At 41.9% G+C, this 8,207-nt stretch overlaps 1 protein-coding gene across 1 annotated transcript in view; it reads right to left on the reverse strand.

Moving 5' to 3' along the window:
• CDH22 (cadherin 22) overlaps positions 1 to 8,207 on the reverse strand; it is a 3,413,183-nt gene that overhangs the window by 214,482 nt on the left and 3,190,494 nt on the right. The window lies entirely within an intron of this gene.

Genomic DNA, 8,207 nt, shown 5'->3' on the forward strand with positions numbered 1-8,207 from the left:
ATTCCACCCCTACCCCTGGACAAGGAAACCACCATGAAAAACTTTTTAAAAGCAAACTTCACGTTCCTTAAGACTGAGGTGGAAAGTTTCAAAGCCCCCATGCTAAAGGATAATGCTGTCCAAGCTGCAAAATCATTTATTAATGCATTCTACGGGCACCTACAAGAATGCATGGATCGTATTATCCCAAGCAAAACCAAGACTCACTCCTCCAAGAAAAGGAAACCAGTCTGGTGGACCCATGCCATAAACAAGCTATACAATAGAAGGAGGAAACTAGTACAGAAAAGAGTAAAATCCCAAGAAGGGAAGATATCTCTGATCAGTATCAGCAAGAAACTACGATCCCTCATAAAATTGTCCAAGGCGAGCTTCAAAAGAAAAATTGCCAAGGACTCCAAAGATAACCACAAGGGATTCTTTAGATATGCCAAGAATCTAAGTGGCAATGCTCAGATCTGATCGGAGTTAATGCAGAATGGCACAAAATACACTGAACCAGCCGATATTGCCAACATCCTGGCAGCCAGGTTTAGTGCAAACTTCACCCCCCCTCTCACCCCCAAAAGGGCCCATAACCATACCAAAAAATGTAGAGCCACTGAAATCACAGGTACTCAGGTTAAAACAGCCCTCGCGAAAGCCAAAAACACAGCATCAATGGGACCGGACAGAGTCCCAGGCAGCGTCCTGCATGAGCTCAAAGACAAACTAACCCCTCACCTAAACACACTGTTCAAACTCAGCTTCTCCACAGGCTATGTACTCATAGAGTGGCACACAGCAACAGTTATTCTGCTCCACAAAGGTGGAGCCACAACAGACCCCAGGAACTATCGCCCTATAAGCCTGACTAGCTTGGCCTGCAAGGCTATGGAGCGCATCATCATGGAACTCATTAACAGAGACATTGGGAACCTCCAAACACTGGACCCTACCCAGTTCGGCTTTGTTAAGTGCAGATCATGCCTCCTAAACCTGGTGGACTTCTTTGAGACAGTTACCAAGGCTATAGACGAGAGAAAGGTGGTACGCATATCATACCTAGACTTTGCAAAGGCCTTTGACACCATTCCCCATTCTGGTATTATAGACAAGCTCACCAGCCTGGACATAAACCCCTATGTCATAAGATGGGTTTCCAATTGGCTCATGGACAGAACCAACATGGTGACAGTTGCAGGAGCTAGGTCTAACTCTAAACCAGTTACAAGTGGCGTTCCCCAGGGCTAAGTCCTAGGACCCCTCCTGTTCGGCATATACTTCTCAGAGGTACAGGCAAGAACAGGAAGACTATGGCTGACCAAGTTAGCAGACGACTGCAAACTAAGGGCTATAATTGACTCCCTGGCTGACACAGACATCCTCCAAAAGGGTCTCACTGAGATGGATACCTGATGTCAAAATCATGGCCTCAAGCTAAATGCCAAAAAGTGCATAGTCATCCTGTTTGGAAAAAACAAAGTACACACAAACTACCACATAGGTGGTAGCCCCCTAAATACGGAAAACATAATAAGAGACCTGGGGACCCAAGTAGATAGTAATCTCTCCTTTGATAATCACATTGCCAAAGTGGTTAGAAAATCCTTCTATGTGGCCCACCTAATCACAAAAGGGTTTGCATCCAGATCAAAAGAGGTCATTGTGCCCCTCTACTCATCACTCATCAGACCCATCATAGAATACAGCGCCCCATTTGGGATGTATCTTACAAGACACCTGCAACAGCTGGAAAGACCACAGAATTACCTCACCAAGAGGATCACTGGCCTCAAACAGATGCCCTATGGAGCTCGACTGAAGATACTCCAGCTGTACTCGGTTGCATACCGCCCACTCAGAGGTGATCTCTGCCTGATATACAAGGCCATGTCCAACCCAGAATTGATGGACATGCTCCACCTAAAAAAAAACCTTATCCCCTCAAGGCACACACTCTATGGATCTAAACCTCACCACAACAATAAATAGGATGTGCTGTAGGGATAGATTCCTGTCCCAGAGACTTCCCATGCTTTGGAACAAGATTTCAATCTACATTAGGCAGAGCTCCTCGCTAACATTCAGAGAAACCTTGACGAGTGGATGGGAAACAGAAAGTTTACCCCGGGGATCACTTCAGTGGCTCTGCTGGACAGAGGCACAGGGAACTAATCTAAGGGGGCGGCGAAAGCCAACACATTCTGGCTAGGCTTATAAATGCCTTCGGGCAGATAGACCTACCTATGAACCTATTGTTTAGCCATTCATTAAAGGATGCATATCTTGACAAAATGAGATGTAATAAATCCTATCTATGACTATTTTTATTAGGTAATTCTTGCTGCTATAAAATGTCACTACTCCATCTGAAAAAAACTGCATTTAAAATGTGTATAGTACATAGTAATTTTCAACTGTCCAGATTTCTTTCAGAATTTCCAGATTTTTGCCTCATTTTTTTTCTGCTTCTCATAAAAATTCTCACTGGCAAATCATTGAGGAGTGAAGTCATTAAATAATGAGAGACAACTGAGTTTTAGATATCTTATTTTTCAGAAAATTCATGTTAATACACAACCTGTTATTCTAGCAACTCTCGGTTTATAAGGTTGATATTTAACTAGGCCTTTACCCCATCCATTATTGTGTTTTTTTCCTGATTTTTTGCACTAAGAAGTTGAGACATATGGCACATATAGCTTCCATGTCAATCTCATTTAAACCTGAATGGTACATACAGGTTTCATGAGAAGCTGCTGTGGGAGAAAACCTTTCACCTTTAAGTCATCTTATATGTTACAGTTAGGTGCAAATTGCAAAGATATCTTCATCTTTAGCAAATGTATTTGGTCTCATTTAATACTTAGTATTCTGTGAACCAGACAAAGCCACAGCCCTTCCCCCAAACCCCCACCCCAACTATCAAGCAATCTTTGCCCAAGCAGAAGGTAAGTACAATGCAATGCAGCAGTTAACCCCCTCCCTTTATGAAATACAGTACCATCCCCCATCTGTGGTGCTGAGGTATCTGGAATGTGATCAAACGTTCCAGCACAAATGCTTAAGAAATCAAATATATCCAGCTACAGTAAATGTAATGTAAAATAGAGGTTATATGTTGCCTTAAGATCAGCAAAAGAAGCAGTACACATTTGAAGTGTGACATGAATAAGTCAGGCAAATATGAGATTCAGAGGTAACATATAATTAGCTATTCTACCCCTTTCTTATGCAGCAGTACGTTTGTTCTGTTCTACACAAAGCTTTGCAAACTGGGCATGGATTGTCTTCTCTATATCCAGAAGACTGGATTTTCCAGAAGTCTCTGTTTAATGTAAAGAGTGCTCATTTCAGCTACACTGTGTTTTGTACCACTGTGGTACTTTAAATTAAATCACATCCTCACTGTTTCTCCATCATGCAGCTAAGACATCATTCTAGAAAATACATGTTGAATAAACTGTCCAAGGGCTGAATCTGTAAACGTAGCTGTGCTTAATGCCAGCAAAGGTTATATCTGTCAAGAATTATATTTAACTTAGTTTCATCTTCTCAGCCTTTTCTACTGAATACTGTTGGAGAATTTTTTTAAAGATAACATTTCAAGTCTACATGTTATGTATATAAGATTGATAGGCACAACTTCTCTGCATTTCCAGTTCAACACTTACAAGTCAGGTGAGGAGTTTGCATATGATGAATTCAAAGGTATAGACAAGGATAGTGTTATTCATTTTTAAGAAGCTGACTTCATTATAAACAATCCACTTACATAGGAACAAGGTTATGAAAACAACTATTAGTAAACATAAGCTAATCATCCTAGATATCCGCATCCCGCCCCCAACCACCATTAAGGAAACCAAAGTAAAAAAATTCTCCAAAGCCAACTTCATGCTTCTTAAGACAGAATTGGCGAATTTCATGACACCCGTGCAGATGTACAATACAGTTACGACTGCTGAATCCTACACAAATGCACTCTATAAGCACTTACATGAGTGCATGGATCATGCTATCCCAAACAGGACCAAGATGATCTCCTCCAAAAAAGGAAGCCAATCTGATGGTCTCCTGCCATAAACAAACTCTACAACAGAAGAAAGAAACTGGTGCAAAAGAGAGTAAAATCCCATGAGTGGAGGAGCTCCCTGGTCAGCCTCATTAAGAAGCTGAGATCCCTTATAAGATCCTCCGAAGCCAGCTACGAACACAAAATTGCCACTGATTCTAAGGACAACCACAAAGCATTCTATAGCTATGTCAAGAATCTCAATGGCAACACCCAGATCTGCTCTGAGTTGCAGCACAACGGCATGAAAATTACAGAACCAACTGATATTGCCAACATCCTGGCAGATAGGTTCAGTGCTAACTTTATCCCCCCCTCACCCCCCTAAAGGGCCCATATATATACAGGAAGAAATGCAGAGTCCCTGTAATCACATCTATGCAGGTAAAAGCTGTACTCTCTAAAACCAAAAACACAGCATCCATGGGACCGGACAACATCCCAGGCTGTGTTTTACACAAACTTCAGAACGAACTGGCTCCTCACCTAAGCACCATGTTCAATCATAGTCTCACATCAGGCTTTGTGCCCACTGAATGGCGCATAGCAACAGTTATCCCACTCCACAAAGGGGGAGCCACCACTGATCCTGGGAACTATCGTCCTATTAGCCTGACGAGCCTAGTCTGCAAGGCCATGGAACGTATCATCATGGAACTCATAAACAAAGACATTGGTAACCTCCAAACTCTGGACCCCACCCAGTTCAGGTTTGTGAAAGGCAGAGCATGCCTTCTAAACCTGATTGGCAGTCACCAAAGCCGTAGACGAAGGTGAGATGGTTCACACAGCCTATCTTGACCTTGCCAAGGTTTTTGACACCATCCCCCATTGTGGAATTATAGCTAAACTCACTAAACTAGGTATAAAGCCCTATGCCACAAGATGGGTTGCCAACTAGCTCACTGACAGAACCTACACTGTAAAAGCTGCAGACTCCAAATCTGACTTCAAACCAGTGACAAGTGGAGTACTACAGAGTTCAGTCCTGGAAACTCTCCTGTTTGGTATCTACTTCTCTGAAGTACAGGCTAACACAGAAGGCCTCTGGCTATCAGAGTTCACAGATGACTGCAAACTAGGAGCCATAGTCGAGTCCCGAGATGATGTGGACATCCTACAGAAGTGCCTCACTGAGACAGATGCCTGGTGTCAGAGGCATGGCTTCAAGCTCAATGCCAAAAAGTGCATTGTCATCCCTTTTGCTAAAAACTCTGTATCCATGAACTACCCCATAAATGGCAGTCTACTTAATGCCAAATGTGTGATAAGAGACCTTGGGACCCAGGTGGACAGTAGTCTCTCCTTTGATAATCACATTGCCTCAGTAGTCAGGAAATCCTTCTATGTGGCACACCTCATCACAAATGGGTTCTCATCCAGGAAAAAAGAGGTCATTGATCCCCTCTACTCGGCACTCATTAGACCCATTATAGAGTGCAACACCCCTTTTGGAATGTACCTCACAAGACATCTGCAGCAGCTGGAAAGGCCACAGAAGTACCTCACAAAGAGGATTGCTGGCATCAAACGGATGCGCTACACTGACCATCTCAAAAAACTCCAGCTTTACACTGTAGCATATCGCCTACTCCGAGGAGATCTCTGCCTAACATATAAAGCTATGTTAAACCCAGAGCTGTTGGACATGCTACACCTACAGAAATCCCAATCCCTCCAAGCAACACACTCTAGGGACCTAAACCTTGTCACCACAATAAACAGGACATGCTGGAGGGATAGATTCCTGTCCAAGAGATTTCCTATACTCTGGAACAAGCTACCCATCTATGTCAAGCAAAGTTCCTCATTAGTACTCTTCAAGAAAAATCTTAATGAGTGGATGGGAAATAGGAAATACACTCCAGGGATCACTTCTGTGGCTCTGCTCAACACAGGCACAGGAAATTAACTTTCTTGGGTGGTGTAAGCCAGGGAACATTATTGGCTAGGCTTACTTAGGCCCTTGGGCCGATAGCATAGTACCTACCTATGAACCGCATCATGATGAAAATTAAAAAATGTGCAAGTGTGTGTGTGCGAGTGTGTGTGTGCGAGTGTGTGTGTGTGTGTGTGTGTGTGTGTGTGTGTGTGTGTGTGTGTGTGTGTGTGTGTGTGTGTGTGTGTGTGTGTGTGTGTGTGTGTGTGTGTATATATCATTCATCCCCAACCCTTTTACTATGTTTGCACATGTTGGAGGGCTGTCACTTCAACAGTATCAATCATCTGAAGCCAGGGTACACACCACTGGGTGGCTAGTCCTGCCTGGTGATCTATATATATATATATATATATATATATATATATATATGTATATATGTATGTATGTATATGTGTGTGTCTGTGTGTGTGTGTGTGTGTGTGTGTATGTGTGGGCGGGATAAGTTATCATGGTCAAGACAGAAAAATATCAACTGCAAGAACGCTGAAAAAAGTTAGACAATGCAAATATCGACAGTCAGCTGCACATCTGCAAAAAAATTCTCCCCACATGACTACATGCAAACAAACAAAAACAAATATCATTGTTTTTTGCAGGGGGGCAACCCCCCTGAAATCCCCACACTTCCTGTTAATACAGGCTATTATGCAAATTCCAAGAAGTAACAATCCTGGGAAAGGGAATATTACTCCATCCAGAGATTGTCAATCTGGCACACCTGTAAATCATCTGCCTATGTCGACCAACTGCAGTCTGTCATGAAGCTGTCAACATTTTGCTCTGTTAACCAAATCCAGATATATATAACAATCATGGCATTGCTAGCCATATGGTGGTGGAGAACACATTTGCTTTAGATGATGGTCTCTGTTGATGTGAGACAGCTACCCTACTCTATGTGTAAAAATGGCATAAAGGGGGTAGTGAAAGGGGGAATGGATGGATGTATGGGGCGATGAACGGTTGCTTCCTCCCCTGCAAAAACACTTGATGTTGCTTTAGCCTTTTCAGGGTAATCCTGAGAGCATGCTCAGTGTGTATTCATATTCTGTGTTTCGATGTCAGTAATCCAAATGATCAACAAGTATTTATAGACCTATATATATATATATATATATATATATATATATATATATATATATATATAGATAGATATATATATATATATATATATATATATATATATATATATATATACACACTAGCTGTACCCGGCCATGCGTTGCTGTGGCTCAGTCTGGTTAAATGTAAAAGAAAGAAGAGAAAGCGCACATTTCTAATATGTTTAATTTCACAATGCTTGTGGGTATACAATATTTTTTGTTGTTCGATTGTCTGTGCAGATATAGAGATTGTCTGGTTTGCCAACTCTAGAACACACAACATATAATTGTCCATGTGAGAAGCAATCCGTGTGTAGATCTAAACCGCACAATTCTAAAGACTGGCCCAGAGCTTTGTTGATGGTGATTGCAAACACCAATCAAATTGGGAATTACAATCTCTTAAATTGAAATGGCATATCCGTTGGAATCATAGGAATGGGAGGAATGAGGACATCTTCACCTTTGAAAGGTCCTGTCAAGATTGTTGCTTCTATGACGTTGCTCATTAATTTTTTTACTGTAAGCCGCGTGCCGTTGCAAAGCTTTGGCTGGTTGATATTTCGCAACATGATAATTGGCACGCCGATTTTCAATTGCAGTATGTGCGGTGGCATCCCTGGCAGATCGAGTGATTTCAAAAATTCTGTTGGATAATTAACTGCTTCATCTGCTTCCACAACAGTGTTCACGGACTTGTATGTGACTGCCTCGCTTTGAATGTTAGACTGAATGATATTGTTAAGTTCGTAGACGTCTTTGTTCTTGGCCGCAAGAATAGCTCATTCAGTCAGCCAATTGTGATTCTTATAATTGGTTTGAATATTAGGAAATACTTTTTCAACCAATTCTTTTGACGTCACTAAATTGCAGAAGTTATGAGGCAATGAAATTCATCCTGAGGTCAGATCAACCGGCACCTTTCCGTTCCCAATTTCCAGCAATTGATATGAGAGAATATCTCAGCTGATCGATCATTTTGCAGCTGGACACGCATATTTGTAGTTAATTTTAATGTCTTTACATGTCGCCACAAAGTAGAGTATTTCAGGAAAGCATTTATTTCGTCCGCTGGTGTCGATCGAGGAGAACAAAGCAGATCTGA

This window comes from Protopterus annectens, chromosome 12.part0, assembly GCF_019279795.1.
Source record: "Protopterus annectens isolate FY-2018-M chromosome 12.part0, PAN1.0, whole genome shotgun sequence".
Lineage (NCBI taxonomy): Eukaryota > Metazoa > Chordata > Ceratodontiformes > Protopteridae > Protopterus > Protopterus annectens.